This window comes from Artemia franciscana, chromosome 1, assembly GCF_032884065.1.
Source record: "Artemia franciscana chromosome 1, ASM3288406v1, whole genome shotgun sequence".
NCBI classification, from domain to species: domain Eukaryota; kingdom Metazoa; phylum Arthropoda; class Branchiopoda; order Anostraca; family Artemiidae; genus Artemia; species Artemia franciscana.
This window is the reverse complement of record NC_088863.1, coordinates 56,998,058-57,018,933: the sequence shown is the minus strand read 5'-3', so window position 1 is coordinate 57,018,933 and position 20,876 is coordinate 56,998,058. Positions and strand designations below refer to the sequence as shown.

The 20,876-nt window shown below is 34.0% G+C and overlaps 1 protein-coding gene across 1 annotated transcript in view; it reads left to right on the top strand.

Annotated features, from left to right (window-relative positions):
* The first annotated feature begins 4,676 nt into the window (after positions 1-4,676).
* LOC136031642 (mitochondrial tRNA-specific 2-thiouridylase 1-like) overlaps positions 4,677-20,876 on the top strand; it is a 165,159-nt gene continuing 148,959 nt past the window's right edge. Inside the window, exon 1 of the mRNA XM_065711307.1 lies at positions 4,677-4,908. The gene's annotated coding sequence lies outside the window, so the exon portion shown is untranslated. The remainder of the gene's footprint in view (positions 4,909-20,876) is intronic.

Below are 20,876 nucleotides of genomic sequence, written 5' to 3'. Positions count from 1 at the left end.
TTAGAAAAACAATTTGTGAAGTTGCTGATGGTTTCTTAAGGAAGAAAGTTAAGACTGCATCTAGGTATATTACTGAAAAAGATTTATGATTGATAGAAAGTAGAAGGGGTTTGTAAAAAAATTATCTGAGTGATAGATCATATGAAAAAAAAAGAAATGTAAAGAAAGTGGAGAAAGTTGCCAAATGGATAAAATTACCAAGGATCTGGAAGATGCAGCTAGATAGCATAATAGTAAAATATTATACTGGCATGTTAATACATTGAGAGGGAGTAGTCAATCCAGACTAGTCCCAGTTAAAAATATGAATGTGGCCACAATTAGTGATATGGAAAGAGTTAAAGAGAGATGAGTAGAACGTTTTGAGAATGTGCTAAACCAAGATACAGTTGCAGGAAGAGATATAGATGAAAATGAAAAAGTTTGTGATATCTTGGATGTGAAGGAAGATTTGCTTAGTGCAGAAGAATTAGCAACAGTACTAAAAGGATTAAAAAAAAAGGCTCCAGGTACTGATAGTGTGATAAATGAGTTTATTAAATATGGTGGCTCTTAAACCACTGTATAGGAAAGGTGACAAGAGTGAGTGTTCTAATTATCAAGGCATTAGTCTAGTCTTTGTAGGTAGCAAATTATTCAGTAATATGATACTTTTTAGACTGAGAGATGTTATAGACAAAGTTTTAAGAGAAGAACAGAGTGGTTTTAGGAAAGGTAGAGGATGTGTTGACCAAATCTTTACTCTTAGGTTAATAATTGAGAAGTGCCTTTGTTGTCAAAGACCTTTGGTCCTCAGTTTTATAGATTATGAGCAAGCTTTTGATTCTGTAGAAAATGTTTTTAAAATCAATTTCTGTTCATTTCCATTTAGCATATTCTTTCTCATTGGTTAAGAAAAGAATATTCTGAACATTTTGGATTTTCCTATCTAAGAATCAAGATTTTGGCCTTATACTTATGTGTTAGATGAAATTTGTAGCTATTTTTAACAATAGAAGAGAGTGCTATATACTAGGATGCAGTACATGCTTGGTCAAGGTGTTTCTGCCATCTAGCATAGTTAGTTTGATATTCAACCATTCAGACTAATTATTTTGGTATTTGGTATTTTTTTGTTCAGTGGGATATAGTGCTTGTGGTACCAAATGAAAGCCAGATTACCTGTTCAGTGCCTATTTTGTAGCAAGTTATTAAGAAAAGAAACAAATAGATTTTGCTGATGGGTGTCATCTGGTATATAATGTGACAGGAAAAATAGTACACACTGGGACATGTCAAATATACTCTGTGCATGGAAGTTTTCAAAAGAACATATCAACCCTATCTGGGGAACAGCTGAAAGCACTTAATTGAACCTTTCAGGGATCCTAAAACTACTGCTCATACTATTGGTACTACTGCTATTGTGGCTATTTCAAACTGTGACTGCTTTTGACTGTTTGCAGTTGTGACTACATACAACTGCAAATGCTTGTTACTGTGACTACACATACTCGAAACAAACTCTATGCATGCAAGTTTTCAAAAGGGCATATCAACAATATCTGAGGAATAGGTAAAAGCATACAATTGAACCTTGCAGGGCTACTAAAAGTACTACTTATACTATTGTCACTACTGCTATTGTAGCTATTTCAAATTATTACTGCTTTTGTCTGTTTGTATTTGTGACTACATACAACTACAAATTCTTGTGACTGTGCATGCTCAAAACACACTATGCATGCAAGTTTTTAAAAGGGCATATCTACAATATCTGGGAAATAGGTAAAAGCATTAAATTGATCCTGTCAAGGCTACTAAAACTGCTACTTATACTCTTGGCCCTACTGCTATTGTGGCTATTTCAAACTACGACTGCATTCTTGACTATACACAACTGCAAATGCTGGTGACAGTGACTATGCATGCACAAAACACGCTCCTTCAGTCAACTCCTTCTAAAACACTTTGGAAAAATTTCAGAAAATTTGCAGGTTATCAGCATAGTGAACAGTCTACTCCAGAGATTAAGTCCAATGATGGTTCAATTATGTACAAGCCATATGAAGTGGCAGAGTCTTTGAAAAGTTATTTCGCAGGTCAATCTTCAAATAGTAGTACATATAATAACTCTATGTTTATGGAAGCTCAGTTTCCCCCAGGGTCTGTCACTAATCTTGACAAAGATTTTGATATGGATGTGCTAACTTCTACAATACAGTCTCTAAATGACTCAGCAATGGGTGAAGATTTGGTCCACAATAAGATGCTTAGAGCTCTTCCACCGACTTTCTTGGTCCCTCTTCTTTAATTGTTTAACAGATGTTGGGAAAGTGGCTCTGTCCCATCTGCTTGGAAGTCTTCTATTCTAGTTTCAATATATAAAGGTAAAGGGGATCGTTCAGACCCAGCTTCATACCGCCCAATTGCCTTAACCTCATGCATCGCTAAACTCTTTGAGAAAATGATTAAGCTGAGATTTGAACCCCTTATTGATAATTCTCTTATCGCTGAACAAGCAGGTTTTCAGAAAGGTAGATCAACCCTTGATAACCTAATTCAACTTGATCATGACATTAAGAAAGCTTTTACGAGAAAGAGAGTTGTTTCTGCAGTCTTCTTTGATATTAAGAAAGCTTATGATACATTGGACCCCTTTGCAATCCTTAGACAGGCTCATAAATTTAATGTTGGAAATAATTTCTGGAAGTGGTGCAGGGCAGTGCTTTTTAATAGGACTATTAAAACCAGAGTTGGATCCATTTGCTCCTCTGCTAGTACAGTCTCATTAGGTGTTCCTCAAGGAGGAGTTTTGAGTCCTCTTCTTTTCAACATACTGATTAATGATATTATTTTGGCTGATATGCCCTCAATAAAGTTTGCCTTATATGCAGATGACTTAGTCCTTTGGATTGAAGGCTCCTCTCCTGAAGCTTGTCAACCCAAGCTCCAGGGAGCAATTGATAAACTGTTAATATGGCTTAATACAAAAAATCTGGTTTTTTCTATACCAAAGACCACTGGCATGGTTTTTTCTAGGAAAATTGACTCTAGGCAAGATTGTCTCTCAATTAATCTGACTCTATATAAACAACAAATTCATTTTGCCAGGAATGTGAAATTTCTTGGTATGTTGCTGGATAGTAAGTTAAATTGGAATGATCATATCTCTTATCTTTGTGATGCACTTGAAAAACGACTGAATTTTATGCGTGCTGTTGCGGGGCAAAAGTGGGGAGCTAGCCGAGATGGTCTTTGAAAACTATTCACATCTATAATATATGGAAAGATTGAATATTGTCTCCCTGTCTATTACTCAGCTTCAAAAAAGTTAATTTCTAAAATTGAATCAGTAGTTCACCATGGCCTGAGATTAATCACAGGTGCACTGAAAAGTACTCCTATTGCAGCTCTGTTCAATGAGGTTAATATACCTTCTTTAGAAGAAAGATTCTTGAAACTTGCTTCTAATTACTTTATGAAAGTAAATACTAACCAAAACCTCCATGTTCTCAAGGAGTGTCTCATAAATCATACATTTCTCTATGAAAATCGGAAGACATATAGTAGTCCAGCCATTATCAAGTTGGTCTCCTTGCTGAATGGTATAGGTGTTCCTGAAAACCTAATCTTTTCTTGTCAGACCCAGATATCTCCCAACCCTCCTAATAGCATTGATAATGTTATAGATATAAAAATCCCTGGCATGGATGGTCCTAAGAATAAAACGAATAGTCTAATCCTTCATCAACTTACACTAGCTAAAATGGTAGAATTTTATAATTGGAAAAAGATATTTACTGATGGATCTGTCTCAAATGATGGGAAGGCATCCATAGGCATTTTTTTCTGAGTGGAATGGTTCATCAGTTCGGATTAGAGTTTCAGATGGAATCTCCATTTTCCATGCAGAATGTCTTGCTCTCCAAAAAGCTTTGGATACATTGCTGGAAGTAGGTTCAGGCGCATTTGTTATCTTTTCTGACTCTAAAAGTGTTCTTTCTGATCTTAAAAAAGAGGCAAGGAAAAGTTATTCCAATTATTGTTCATCTACAGGGAAAGATTCAGAAAATAATGTCTTCTGATGGTCTTCAACTGAAAAAGGTCTAGGTTCCTTCTCACATAAGGATTAAGGGAAATGAAATTGCTGACAGTATTGCAAAACAGGCTATCCACCACCCAATTACTTGGAAGGTTGCTCTCACTGTAAATGAAACTTCAAAGGTAATAACCTCTGCTGCAAGTTCTCTTAGAATGAATAATACATGTATTGCAACAACAAATATTTATGTTTTGTCTTTTGAGGGGCATTATACCCCACATCACCTTATCCACCCAAATAGGAAAATTGCAAACTCTATTTTCCGTCTGAGAACTGGTCATGCAATGACCAGATCTCGTCAAGCACTGTATCGTCTTACAGATAGCAAGTCATGCCCTTTTTATAGGTGTGTAAATGTTGATGAAACAATAGATCACATTCTCTCAGAATGCCCTCGTTTCACAACTGATATTCTGATCAGAAAAATTGAATCATTGGGCCTGAAGACGTCCACTCCTCTCGTTTTAGGTTTCACTCGTGTTAGTAAAGATAAGGAGTAAAAAATATTGGAGGCATTGGGAGTTTTTGTGTCTTCAACAAAGATTTTCAACTGGTTGTAATTTCATTTGATTTTTTTTTTCTCCCAGTCACAAGAGTGTGGTGAGAAGAGAAGATGATTTGATTTATTTGATTTGTATGTTCTTTTCGTTTCTATGATTTTAGTTTAATTATTGTTTGGTGACGCAGAGGGCGAAAGCCGAGCGTATTTTCTCTACAACAACAACCACTGCTGTGTTGCAACTGTAGGCTATCCCTAGGGAGACAAAATTTTGAATAATCTGGAAATAATGATGTGCTAGTGCTGGCAGAGAAAAGCTGCAATGGTTCAGTATTCTTGATAGATTGTATTGTAGCCTATTTGATAGGTTATCTGTTAGAATTAAATTATTTCTTTTAGAAGGAGATCTTTTGCTTTAGGGAGATAAATGTTACTAGATTTTTTTAATTGGAAAATTCCACAAGTAGGTTCTTAGTTTATTTACTTTGGTGCCAAAAGCAATGAAGAAGGTAACAAAAGTGATGCTGAAAAATCTGCTAGTCTCTGCACTAATGTTAAAATGTTTATGACCAAAGAAACTGGATTAAACTCAGTTTTTAACGAAAATTTGACCCTTATAAATTAAGCTTGTTGATCAGTTACCATGAATGCCTATATTTAGCTACAAAGGTGATAAGAATCCAACGTATTTGGGGCCAGTACCCTTCTAGAACTCTCTCTTAGTCAAGCCAAGGTTACTATTTGACGTTCCAATTGGACACATTCATTGCAGTAGCATTTAGTATTCAACCTAGCTCTTTTCTTAAATTTTTAGGGAAATAAAAGTAAAATAGTTTAGGCTTCATATAGATGTACTTATGAATTATCTAGATTGGCAAAAACAAGCCAATACTATAACTAGCAGCCATTTTCTCTTCAGTTTTTCCAGGCCATTGAGGTCATCTCTCAGGGAGATTTAGGTCTGTTCACAGCAAGTCAGCCTTCACAACAGTAGTCCTATCCCTGCACTTGACAAACATTTTTCTTTTGCTTTTCTTGAGATATTTATCAATACTGAACCTCTGAAGTGCATTGAGCCATCATAGCCTTCTTGTAATTTTGCAATTTATGCCTATGTGGTTTTTGCAAGCTTAGCATCATCTGCCTTCGGTAAAGGAGATTTTGAAGAGCTTTGAATGGTAGTTTTTTTCATAATAATAATTATGCAGCTACAATGATGATTGTAGCTACATAAAAATGCATATAAGAATAAGCTAGATCAGTAGGACCAAGTGAATAACTAGCTGCCAGTTCCTGATCAATTTTTCCAAGTAGTTTGTCAAAGGAGATTAAGGTCTGTTCATAGCAATTTAGCACTGGCAATAATAGTCATATTCATTCACCCAACAAAATTTTCTTTGGCTAAATTCCAGACAAACTACTTTTGGCTATCTTGAAAAGAGGTTGGCTTATGAGAATTTTCATAGTGAATCCAGAGATAATAATATAATCTGGGTAGATATTGCCCAGCTACTTTGTCAGCCCTCTTCTGAATTCTAAACCTTAGAAATTTGCCTACTTAACAGGTCTATACCTATCTGCATTTTAAAAAACAACTATATTCCTTAATTTTTCTATTTCTTTGTCACAGGTTTTTGTTCTGGAAATGCAATTACTGTTATTTGAGTAAAACTTTAAGCCATATCAATGAGTTTTTTTTCCCAATTTTTAGGAGTGTGCTTGCAAATCTTTAAAACCTCATTAACTAAGATTGAGCAAAGTTGTGAAGCTGAAAATACTTTTCTTTTATTTCATTTAGGTAGATAATCTAGATTTTTTAAGGTTTTGCATTTATAACCCAAAAATACATAAACATCATTATAGGACAGTTCCCTTTAGAGGCAGAAGGAGCAGAGGTAGAGACTTCTAAATACCTTCTTGGAGCATACTTTAGTCTGTGGATCCATCCCTGAATCTTTATTCTCCTAACCAAATCCCTTTCGAAGATAGTAAAAAAGTAGCTTGTCTAGAATTTTACCTCTTTCTTCAATTCAGTATTTCTTGAGATGTGTCTCAATAATGAACTTCTGAAGTGCATTGAACCATATTAGTCCTTCTGTAATGCTTAAATTTAGGTCTGTATGGTTTTTGTTCAAAAATCATAAAACTCATCAAATTCAGTAAATGAGATTTGCACTGGTTTGGATTTTTTTTTTATCAAGAGAGCATAATGGTTGCAATAAACTGATCAAAATGGTCCATATTTTATAGGAAGGAGACAATTACGTGGAAGTATTGGTTGCTACTGACATAACAAAATCCCTCTGAAAACTTGATAAAATGTTTTCAACTAAGGCATGTGTACACTCTTTATTTTTACTAATTGGCTTCCTGGACAGCAGGGATGTAGTTAGCTATGGGGCAGGGATTAAATGTCCTGACCCCAACTCTAGTTTAACCTAACCTCGAGAGTGAGATAGAATTTTTCAAAGCTTGGAATTTATCCCTCCTCTCTGTTTAAAGAAAACATGAGCATAATTGAAGCTTTGTTCATTTCTATCTTATGGTTGACCTGAATTTATGATCCTACATTCAATGGGTGTAAAGGGGTATTTTTTCATTCATTTTTGTTGTTTGTTTTCTACAAGAATGATTTAGGTCTAACTTTTAGACTGATATATAGATTTTACAAATAGCTTATTTATATTAGAGGTTCACTTACAAATTTGAGACCTACCTTGGAATCCCTACGGTCAAAAGTACAATTGAGTTTGTTGAAGCAAGGAAACATGCACCACCTGCACGTTTAAAGAAAAGGGGAGGCATAATTGACAATTTAATCATTTTTATCCTATATTTAGAGTGTTTTAAAAAAAGGATTTTGGGGCTACTGTGATGTTTAAATATATTGTTTCACCTTTTTACACATGCTAATATTGATAAAATAGGTGATACTGTTATAATTTTGAATGATCATAATATATTTCACTCATTGCTAAGCAGAACAGAGGGACAACCATATGTAAAGGCTCCACAGAAAAGTTCCCAGGTAATCAAATAAGGTTTACTGCCCAAAAATTGGAGAAAGGCCGCTTCTCAAGAATTACTGACTTTAAAAGCTAAACATTACACACACAAATACACATTTGTTTCAAATGGAAAGTCAGCATTGCCTGAAAAATTATTTAGTACTAATAATGCTTATAAACTTTTGGCTGATCTATATGGACATCTTTTCCCTTCTTATGTAGATATATTTGTCCTTCTAGCACTCTAGTCTAAAGGCTTTAAAAAATAATGAAGATAAAAATGTGGAATTGCAACTGAACACTAATATTACCAGAGAAAAACAACTATTTTAAAAAAGAAAAAGATCTTCAAAAATAACAAATCAATTTAAATTTACTGCAATTTTTACATCTATTCCCTAAGCAATACATTTCATTTAGACAAATTGTTTGTGAGAAAGATACCATCAAAGCTCCAGCAAGGTCTGTATTTACCTAAGATGCAAACAAGCACATTGAATGCTTAGCTTTGGGATGTTCAAATCTCACAATAATAACAAAAAAATTCATATTTTCTATTTCTTTTCCCCAAGCTCAGTTGAGCAAAGTCATTTGTGTCAGCACTATGCCCTCGAATGGCTTAAACTCTTTCTAGCATACTTTTAAGACCCAAGGGGAATTTTAAAAACAATTATACTGTTCAGACAGAAAACATTTTCATAATTTTCCAAACATGGTGCAGTCTTAAGGAAAATTTTCAGCAAAACAAACACAAATCTTTAATATTGTTTTGGGCTATCTCCAAAAAACTACTAAAATTGTATAAGATGTACTTTATATAAGATACTTCAAAGATTTTTAATCAATTCTGTGAAATGAGGGGCCAGGTTTTCCATCAAAATTCGTGCAACCTTTCTTTTAAGAAAGAAAAAACTCGATTTTTTAGAAAACAGGCTATTTTTAACAACAAACAAACAACATCAATGTAATCAAATAACAGGAAAATTCACAGAGAATAAAAAATATGTGCCATATGTGACCTATAGCAGGATGGCATGAAAAACAACATTAATGAGAATTTTGTATTGGCTGAAAATAATCAACAGTTAGGCCAACTTAAAAGGAAACAATATTCTGAAAATAACATTAAAAAAAATCTAAAATACTTACAGAGACTATTGATTATTTGATGCTTGATAATTTGAATCTCCCAATAATTAGAACCTGTTTAGTAGTCCCTTGAAAAACACTTGATGAATTGAAAAAGAAACACCCTGTTAATTTGAATTTGTAATAAGTTCGTCTTGCTTGGCAATATCCTATAAAAATGCATAAATTCTGCTGGAGATCCTTTAAAAAATTGGAAATAATAGTTTTGACCTCTAGAATTATAATTGATAAGACCTAGAAAAATGTCAATTCTACCATCCTACATAGCTGCTTCAAAAAAGTAGGTTTGCAAAGGAAACAGACAACCCCATATGGTTATTGCTCACAATATTGAAAAGGATTCATTCCCTTAGACACAGAGTAGTTTCTTGCACCAAACTACAATGATTTTACCTTTGAGGATTTTATTTACAATTATGATGAAATGTTTATATGTATGTATGCACATATGTGTGTTGTCTATTTTTAATAAAGTACTTGTTTAATTGAAATTCTTCCTTGTTCCTTCCTGATTAATTGAACTCTTGTTATTCTGCTCATCTCCATAATTTGAACTTTTCCTTTGTTCCCTTGAGTTTCAAATTATTGAGAGTCAACTATGTATTTAACATTCATAGGAGTACTTTACTTCACCCTCCCTTTTTTTAAATATTTGACCCTTCTAAATTACATAGGTCCATATTTCCTATGTTCAAAAGTAGGATATGTGGATAAATACATAAAGAATAATTAAGTTAAACTATATATAATTGTCCATCAGTGGGAGGGGAGAGAATCAAAGGTGTTTTTCAGAAGGTCTAGCTAAGAAACAGACATGCCTATATAATCATCATTGTATCCTGGCACCAAATATAACATTCATTTGCATTGGAAATTATATTTCTCCCCTATTGTGCATATATATATATATATATATATATATATATATATATATATATATATATATATATATATATATATATATATATATATATATATATATATATATATATATATATATATATATATATATATATATATATATATATATATATATATATAGCCAACCCTATGTTATACAACAAATAGGAAGTGGATTCACCAGAAATTGCTTTTCTCTTCAATTGATTTAAAACTTTGTCTAAGTGGTAGAAATTCATTGCATATCTACAATTTAGGCTAAAACCCATTTTTTGCAGTTAGAGGATTGGAGATATTCATTTCTGACATAAATGAATGACCGACCTATATTAAGATTCTGGATATAATTCTAACTGTATGTGTAGATCTGTAACATATAGACCAGCCCCCTCCCCTCTACAAAATTCAGGACCAAATCCCTCATTCACACCCCCTTAGAAATCCTCAAATATAGGACCAAATCTCTCATCCATACTCTTCTAGGAACTCTTAAATTCAGGACTAAATTTCTCAGTCACACCCCTTCAGTAAATTTCAATTAGAAAAAGGTTTGAATAAAATCATTTAGAATTTAACAGTTGCTAAATTTAACAGTCTGCATAATCCAACGCAGTTGGACTACGTGCATTTAGATAAGTTAAATGTTACTTAACAAGTTAAGTAACCAGTTATTCTGACCCCTGGGTTTTTCTCAAAACCAAAAGGGAAATCCTTGCCATAAAAACAGCTTTTGGATGCAAGATTAATCACATGATTAAATATTACCAATAGTAGTGGAGGTCAACTTCCACAGGTCACCAAGCCTGTCCGGCGAGTGCGCGCGTTGGATATATGAGCCCAACGCAAGGGCGAATAGTTTAGTTTTATGGAGAGATTCGAATGCATTAGATCAATTGCTCATGTTCACCTTTTTCATGCAATAAGTCATTGAAGCTATTTTGTCAATAATTGTATGTTGTAAGTAAATAAAACTTATTGTATTTAATCATCTTCTGTCTATGTATTAGGGCATCAGGTACAGTTCCTCTAGCCTTCAGGTACGGTCCCAAGGGAATCTATATTTGCTTCAGGAGACCTCGAACAACACGGAGATGGTTCTGTCTCCCAGGTTACTGGGGATTATATACGAAGCCTTTTTATTTTATTAATAATTTAGCTCCCATATCCACATTAAGCTATTAAGACTTAGAAAAGTCCCAAGCAACTCAACGTCAACCCCCCTTAAGATAAGAGCACAACCCAAACTTATTATTTTAACACAACCACCCCGTAACATATGGCGCGGTCGGGAAAAGAAAGCAGCAAAAGGAACTGAAAGTACCTACGCAATAAATGCCTACTAACATAGACAAGTATGATTATTTACATTTTATTTTTTGATTTTTAAGTGCAGTGCAATTTTATCTCGCTTTTTGAAATTTTAGGTGCAGTGCGATTTTATTTCTATGTTTCCATTTTTTTATATATAGGTATACCCCATTCAAATAATAATCAAAATCTTTAAAAATTAAAATAAAGCAGTAATAAAATTAAAAAACTTTGAGATTATTTTATACCGCATACTTAAAAAAAAAGACTACAATAAATATGGACCAGGAACAAGATGAAATATTAAAAGCGCAACAAATTATCGCAACTTCGGTAGAAATTGCAAAATCATTACCAGAATATGAAGGAGATACGGACGTTGATCAATTCAACATCCATTTAGGACAATTTGTGGAAATGACAAAAATTGACCTAAAAGTATTAAAAAATATGTTACTTTTAAGACTGAAAGGACAGGCGCTAACATTCCTAAAACAAATCGAAAACACGTTAGGTACAGAAGCAACCTCAACAATTAACTCAATAGAATTATTGCAACAGGCCTTCAAGAAAAGATTCATTGACACTGGTTCATTGAATAAACTGAAACATGGCCTAGTTACTTTCGAACAGACCCAAAACGTTCGTGAGTACTTGCATAAGGTTAGAATCGCAACAGAAGCGCGATACGGTCCAGGAGAAGGGGAATTATATGAAAAAATCATACTAAATGCATTTAAACAGGGACTAAACCCAAAGTTATACCGCCTTTTGATAGCTAAAAATATTGATAACCTAGAACTAGCAGTTCAGGAAATAGAAAGAGCCGTAGAAATTGATTCGATTGTCCTGCAGCATCAAAAACTCTCAATAAATGCTATAGAAAACAAAGCCCCGATAAAGTCAAGAGATTCCTCTCCGCGATTTTTCTCCCGAGAAACATCGCCCAAACCTGTTCGAAATCAAATTCGAACAACCACACCTCCAAGACAAGTACGTTTTGCCCCCAATAATCAATTAAGGGCACAAACTAACAATGAACCATTAAGGTGCTACACCTGTAGCCGGTTAGGAGATATAGTAAGAAATTGTTTCGCAAACAATAATTATCGACCAAACATTAGGGGAACGGGTAACCGTTTGTCCAGGGGGACAAACTATAGTGGGTACGCCCCTAGAGGCAATCGAGGGAACACCTTTGTAACAAGAAATAATTATCTCACTCAAAATCAAAATTTCCAACGCAATACATATCAATATCGAGGAGGGTATCGTGGAAGAACAAATCAACCCAGTAATAGTTGGAACAGAAATACAAGAGAAAATTACATCAGCCGACGGCAGCCATATAATAGCTCCATCTCAAATAATAATCAAGGAACCCAAAACAGAACAAATGAAAGTTCTACATCTAACATCTGGGAATCCCAGGGAAACGATATAAGCCCCCAAAATTCGTAGGACCAAAATTTGGTGGCAAGATAATTTATAGGTCCCCCCCAGTAATAATACCATTTTTAAGTGCAAATAATAATAAGATGTTACCAGTATTTGAAAATTTTAACGCAGGGAATATTTATGTCTCAGCCCTTATAGATTCAGGAGCAACCGTAAATGTGGTAAATACATCCGTATTTAATAAATTACCAAACTATATTAAACGACGAATGAGCAATATCTGTCCCAATTTATCAAGTGTAACCGGACACGACCTGAATGTGAAAGGCACTGTGTACCTAGCCTTGCGAAAGGATAACAGAAATTTCTATACTCGATTTATAGTTTGTAAGAATTTTTCATACGAAGCGATAATAGGCGCAAATTTTTTAAAATCAAATAAAATATTATTAGATGTAGCAAATTCAAAGTTTATGTACCCAACGGACACCATATCAATGATAAATAACATACAAGCAAACAAAGTAAGGGAAAATATAGGTAACATGAAAGAGTATAGAAACAAACAAATTCAAGAAATTTGTTATTTATGGAAAAAACTTGAAAAAATAGAAACTCCAGGAAAAAAACCAGCGGAGAATCTTCTAAATTCAATAAAAGAAGAAAATAACGAAAAATATTATGGATTTGTAGTGCGTAAAACAAAAATTCCCCCTAAATCAATGCAGAGGGTCCAAATATCACAAATGTTAGAACCAGTTAATGATAAAAATGAAATTTGGGTAGCATCGCCGTCGGAAGATCTCCCGAAATATGTAGTTTGTGAAGAACAAATTATAAATTACGAAAAGGGAGAAGGTTACATTTGGGTAACGAACACCCACGAAAACGACCTAATTACCCTAAGTAAAGGTACATGTTTAGTAGAGATACAAGTAGTATCGGAATCCGACTTTAATAATTGGAAAAATTTGGAAAAAAACTTCGTGAATAATATTAATGTTTACGTTGACAGAGAATATCCACTGACGCGATCTCAATTCCTTGAGAAATTCGAACTAAGTCACATAACCGAGGTGTCATTAAAACAAAAATTATGCGACTTATTATGGGAATATAGAGATGTCTTTTCGACATCTGAAGATGACATAGGACTTATCCCATTTTATGAACACGCAATACAAACCACAGGGCCGCCAGTTGCAAAACAACCATACAGAATTCCTTATAAACATAAGGAATGGCTAATAAACAAAATACATGAACTCGAAAAAAATCAAATCATAAGGCCAAGCATAAGCCCATACTCTGCCCCGTTATTTTAGTCCCGAAAAAGAATAATGACCTTAGATTAGTGGTAGATTATAGAGCTTTAAATAAACAGGTAGTGAGTGACAAATTTCCCCTACCTAGAATAGACGAAATTCTAGATTCAATATCAAATAAAAATAAAATATTTACTTCCCTAGATTTGACACAAGGTTATCATCAAGTGAAAATAAAAGAGGCTGATATTTTTAAAACAGCTTTTTCAACTTCAGAATGTGGTTCTTATGAATACTTAAGAGTACCATTTGGACTAAAAACTAGTTCAAGTGCATTGTGTAGACCCCTCCTTCATTTACTAAGAGGCCTAAATAACATAATTCATTTTGTTGATGACGTCATAGCTATGGACAAAGACGTGGAGGATCATTTAGTGACCCTAGCAAAAGTGTTTGAGAAATTTAGAGAAGGCAATTTAAAATGTAGACCAGAAAAAGTAAATCTTTTTCAAACAAAACTAAAATTTTTAGGAGTAGTTGTAACGCAAGGACAAATTTCCCCAGACCCTGAAAAAATAAAATCCGTTAAAAATATTAAGCCCCCCCAAACAATTAAACAATTACGAGGAATCTTAGGATTAATGAGCTATTTCCGAAAATTTATAAGAAATTACGCACAAGTTGCAAAACCTTTAACGGACCTCACGAGAGGCAACCCACAAAAAATTGTGTGGTCTAATACAGCTCAGAATGCATTAGATCATTTAAAAAAGGCTCTAACTTCAGAACCTATTTTATCGTTACCCGACTTCCAAACAGGACAATTCGTTGTTACAACGGATGCCTCAAACAAGGGAATTGGGGCGATCCTCTCCCAAATAATAAACGGGGAAGAAAGAGTAATAGCGTACGCTTCTCGCACCCTGACTTCTGGAGAAAGTAATTATTCTGCTACACAGCTTGAATTATTATCGATTATCCACCATTTGGACAAGTTCAGACATTATTTGGTAGGCAGAAAATTTAAACTACGTTCGGACCACAAAAGCCTGCAATATTTGCAAACTTTCAAAAAGCCAACGGGAATACTCGCGAGATGGATTTTGAAAATCCAAGACTTAGACTATGAATTTGAACATCTTAAGGGAAAACAAAATGCCCCATGTGATTATCTAAGTAGATTTCCAGATAATATCCCAGTAGAAAATGAAAATGAAGAAGTCAACACAATAAAAGCAAAGTATGTTCCAAGAAAGAAAGGTTTAAAAATGAAATCGGTTGAGAATAATTCGGTTGAGAAGGAACAGAAAAACAGCCCACTTTCCTTGAATTCTATAAAAATGTATCAAAAGAAAGATGATATTTGTGCCGCTCTAATAGAATATTTCTTATATGATAAAGAGTTACCTGATGAAATGAAATCTTTTAAAAAAGAAATTGATAACTATTATTATGATTTCGACGAAAAAATACTATGTAGGATAATGACAGATAGCGAGAAAAGAAATCAAACTTCCATTATACCAGTTTTACCCCAAATTTTGGAAAAACCCGCTTTTGAATTTTTTCATTCTGAAGTAGGAGGTCATTTGGGAATAGATAAGACATTCCATAGATTAAAACAATACTTTTTCGTTACTTCAGCCTTAACAAAGTTAAAGAATTATGTTAATAATTGTGAAACCTGTAATTTAGGAAAAAATCCTCAAGTCTACCCGAATCCAACGATAGGAAGAACGCCTACGGCCCGGTTTCCATTTGACATAGTTTCTTTTGATTTATATGGTACAAGTGGAGGATTACCCACGTCTAATGAAGGACATACCTGTGTACTGTCAGTAATCGATCATTTTTCCGGTTTCACATTTGCTAAACCATTAAAAAATCAAAGCGCTTATGCGACTTCGAAAGCTCTTGCCAAAATATTTCTTAATTTCGGTATTCCTAATACAGTATTGAGCGACAATGGCCCTAATTTTGTATCAAAAGTAACCAAGGATTTAATGTCTTTCCTTCAAATAAATAAATTGGTATCGACCCCCTATCATCCACAGGCCAATGGGAAAATCGAGAACAGACACAAACTATTCTCTAATATTTTAAGTATTTATACGAAAGAAAATCGCAGGGATTGGCACGAAACCTTACCTTATTTAACAAATGTAATTAATACAGCTTATTCCCATGTCATTCGTGATAACCCATTCTACATATTATTCGGACGAGACTTTAGAATCCCTTATAATGAAATTATAGAGTCAAGACAATTTTATAATAATTCACAAGATTATAAACAAGAATTTATCAATAGAATGAGGAAAACTTACAAACTTGTAAAACAAGAAATAGAAAGATCAAAAAGAAAGCAAGAAGCAAAAAATATTCCTGATGTCAAAGGTAAACTCGATTTCCAAGTAGGAGATTGCGTTTACATAAAAAATGAAAACATATCAGACGGCAAGAAACTTTCGGACCGGTACCTAGGACCGTTAAGAATAATTAAAAGGTATGATAATAATGTTACATTTAAACTATTAAAACCAAAAACAGGAAAAATCTATAAAACCCATGTTAGTCGTATAAAAAGGGCAAAATTCACAGAAACATGGAACCCTCAACCTGCAACATCAAATACCTCGGAGGACGAAAATCAACCACCTCGCTCTAGATTAAGTGAGCTTAAACCTTTTAATTTCAAACAAGGATATTTTGAAAACAGTAGTGACGAAGAAAAATTTAATGAATTTCTAACCATGACAAATATGGTTACCCCCCCAAAATGTACCCCCGTTACGCGGAGACGGAGACATAGCGATTCATCTTCCAGTGAAGAATCAGAAGAATTGGACTATACAATTTCTCCACAAACGCAATTTTTCCCGGATCGAATTTCGACACCTTTTCCACCAAAACGTTTCCCCGACGATTTGGTACACCTTGTCACACCAATAGATAGACCTTTTTCGTTACAAGATGAATTAAATAAGGCTATACAGACCCCTGGTGATATAGAGCCAGAAAAGGTCTACCAACCGCAACGACAAACATTGCGGGAGGCCATGGATCTTATTAACTACCCAATTAAAACTAGACAAAGTACACTTGATACTAATCCAGCTACAGATGAACAACAATATCACGATATAACCGTCTCAAAGGCAAAACCAAAGGACTGGGTATCTTGGAAGGAAACCTTAATACAAACAATTTCTCACCCCCCGGAAGACATGGCTTTCAAGCAGTGGAGGCACCCCAAGAAGACGTTTGAATCCTCCCAAAGCTCCCAAGAATCGTTCAATTCTCCCGAGCCCAGAGATTAACAGGACGAGTCAATCAATAAACCCTCCACTTCACGAGGAGAAGAAATTTACGAAGGTCAGGCTGGATCTACACCTAAATCTCAAACTTCTACTTCAAGAGAACCAGATACTAAATCTACAACTAGTTCCTCAGATACTGAGAGTGAATCAGGCACAAATGAGCCCAAAGATGTGGAAGGAACAAGACCACAGAGTGCAACTGCCCAGGCTAAAAAGGCACAAATTAAAGGTCAAAAATTTCTTAAAAAACAATATAAAAAGTTTGACTTGATATCGCTAGCGAAGCCAAAGAAAAAAACCGAGTCTACCGAAGAGAAGGTAACAACAAGGTCAGGCCGAGTTGTCAAAAAACCAGATAAATTAGATTATTAATAAAAGAGAAATAAAAATCTACCAGTCCTTAATAAAAAAAAAAATATAAAAATAAAATAGTCATTTTTTTGCTAATTGTTAATTGGTTACCCTAAGAAACCATCCCGTAATAAAACATCCTTAAAAGAAAGTACCTTTCAGGAAAGCTGAAAGACTTCAAGTGAAAAATTGGCCTATCTTGTCAAAGAGTGCTCATTATTCTAAGTAAGTTCCAAATCACATCTTTTGCTAAGATTAATCGTAAGAGTGTAACTGCTTCATTAACATTTTTCTTAAAATAATTCCTTAAGGTTAAGGATTATCTTAAGGGTTAAAATTAGAACTGCCCCGTCGACTAAACTTTTCGCCAGATAAGTAGGCGAGACACTTCCTGATTCTTAAACTTTAATTTCTCTAATAATATTACCCGTAGCTTGGTAAACATATATTACCACAAATATAACTCAGCTGTAACAAAACGTTAATTAGAAAGCTTATTAATATTGCTAAAGCTTACGCATAAATAGACGATCTAGGTTTGGAAACTAGAATTACAATCGAAATTACAAGAAATCTACTATACACGGAACCTGAATAGAGAAAACAAGGCGCCCTTACGGGTTATAGTGGCAAGGCTTGTCGTGTTTCAACTTGCATGACCACAAACAGCCTTAAAGGACTCCTTAAAAGCTACCTCTTCATTGTTACAGCCAGCAGTAAAGTGAACAAATAAAAGTAAATTGCAACAAACTGTAAATTGAATTTTGACAAACCCAAATTCTCCGTAAGCCAATAATCGGTAATTGGAGTTGGTGTTGTTTACGAACTTCGTCTGAGTTCGTTGACAATACTAATTCGATTTCCCAATTACTATTTCTTCATTGCCTCAACCCATATTAGACCAATTAATTGAACCCGTAATATATAATACTCGCACATTGTTTGAACGAATTCGAATAAAAATACAATACGTTGTATTTCTCCGCTTATTACTTGAAAGTGTAATTCATAATTTAAGAAATATTCTTTTTTTTATTTCCAATATCTCCAAGTTATTAAGTCCCTTTTAACTTAATTTACTACCCCACTTACCACCAAAATATGTCCAAAGCCATTATAGATACAGAACTTATTTCAATTATCCATGCTAAGGAAAACATTATATATGCGGCCGCGATTTTAGTGCAGGATAAGAATGGTAAAGAGGTGTATGCTGAAACATGGTACCTCAATTACGATTTAACAAAATTTGAACCTCATACATATAGATTTGGCTTAAAATTAGCAAATACTCCTAAATATCAACCCGCGAGAGGAGAAGTAAAAATAAAATATTCAAATAAAAGTAAGAAAGGAAAAAATTTGACAAGCCTTCAACTATTAATAAGAAAATTACAACAAAAATTTAATATAAGCTATTGGTTTTGCAAGGGCCCAAATCAAACTGATCTACTTTTAATTGATAAATGTAGACCACCGAAAATTTGTTATAAGATCGAGGAAAATGAAAATTGTATTAAGTACGAAGGAATTCACCACCCCTTAGATGAAATCCGACATTACGCCAAATTTATGTATGATCCAACGTCCCAACATTACGCAGTAAGGGGAAATAACATTTTCTTAAAGAGAAAAAAATCGGTAGAAGCAAAAAAAGACGCATATAAAGGAAAATTAAAATAAAAAAAATTCAGACAATAAACAAAATCTACAATTTTTTAGACGGAACACCAGAAGGACTCAAGGCGGAAAAGGTAATTACTCATTAGATAATTAGCCTGCTTATACGTGTGACTAGTACTAACCGGGAAAATGCCGCGACGAAGAACCTTAAGTAATACCGATACCCTAGAACCCGACCAAGACCTGATGTTTGCGAGACCAGAATTTTGGATTTCAAATAAAACCCTAAGTTTACCAAACCTCTCGGTAATAGACTATGAATTACGGGAAATAATCTTCGAATCCTCAATAACTAATGCAATAAGGAGCTTGGAATATAATACCTTATATTCATTATTGCAAGTTCCCGTTATTTTTAACGAGGATCTCATCATACACGGAATAATCATCCTATTATACGGATCATTTTCACTAGATATATTGAGCAAAGATTACGACTATAGGCACAAAAATGCTTCATACACCTTCGCAGCCCTACTCCAAGCAATGCCCCCCGTTGCGTATCCTTTAATAGCATCTTTAATACGCAAAAATTTTTGGCACATAGAACAAGAATCAGGTTTCAAAATACTATGGCCCTTAAAGTTTCTGGACTTACTACTAAATGTGAATTACAAAATAGTGGAAGATGAAAATATATTGTTGGGAATATATGAACATTATTTGAGATACAGTGCAAATTTTGACCCAATAATTGTAAAAAATTCAACCCATTATATTTATGATGAACAGTATATGGAGTTAATAAATGTAACGACAAAATTCTACATGAATGATGAAAATTTTGGATCAAAAATTTTGCCAGATAAAGACATCATTGTGTATGAGAAATTCCTAGACACAGCTAGCCCGCTATGCTTTCGTAAGGAATTGATTTATAAAATAATTCACACGACCTCAAATAAACTCAGTCTAAAAGATCTATGCAGGAAGAAAATACGGCAAATATTAAGGAAAAGGGACATTAATTATTCCATGCAAAGCCTCCATATTCCCACTTTCCTAAAGAAATATATAATGTACATGGAAAACGTCCCCGAAGTCAACGAAAAGGACTTCCAGTTAACATTTAAAACCCCCTACCTTTTAAAGTCAGAGTACAATTTACTGGCCAATAGTGGCCCAATTTTAAGAATAACAGAAAATTATGAAATTGACGGTCCCTTTTTACCCTTTACCCTTTTTTCTCCTCCCCCCTTATGTAACTTTTCTAATTTGTAGACAAGGAAGAACCGTGTAAAATAAAAGAAAAATTTGGTTGGCAGAGAATAGAAATCAATACCTTAATAAACACGTCATACGCGATTCTAGAAGAAACCAGTGTCAAGGTAACCGCCAATTAACTTACTAACCTGCTTATAACTAACAAAAATTGAAAAAGAAATATCATGCCATTAAAAAGAACCTTAAGTTATCCCAACCTTACCAGGTTGAGGAATGGGGAAAGTTTTGATATAAAAACTAGAACCATAAAAACTCCCCCTAAATACCTGAAAAACCGAACAGCTTGGTTTCCATGTAAAACACAAAGTTTGCCAAATTTGTCAAAAATTGAACACAAATTATTAGACCAAGATTTAGAAAATGCCGTTAAGAAAGCAACAAGAGAATTACAATACCAAACTCTCTACCTACTTCTCGAAATTCCTGTAAGCATCACTAATAAGTTAATAACAAGAATTTTGTTCATCTTGTTATTTTGTTCATTTACACGCAAGATAAGAAAAGAAAACTTCCAGTATAAACAGCAACTTGCGTCTCGGACTTTTACGATCTTACTTAACAAAATCCCCCTCAAAAAATACCCTCTAGTAGCAACATTGATCAGCGAAAATTTCTGGAGAATCTATAATGAAGGAGGCTATACAATCATATGGCCTCTCAGATTTTTGTCAATGTTGATAAAAAGAA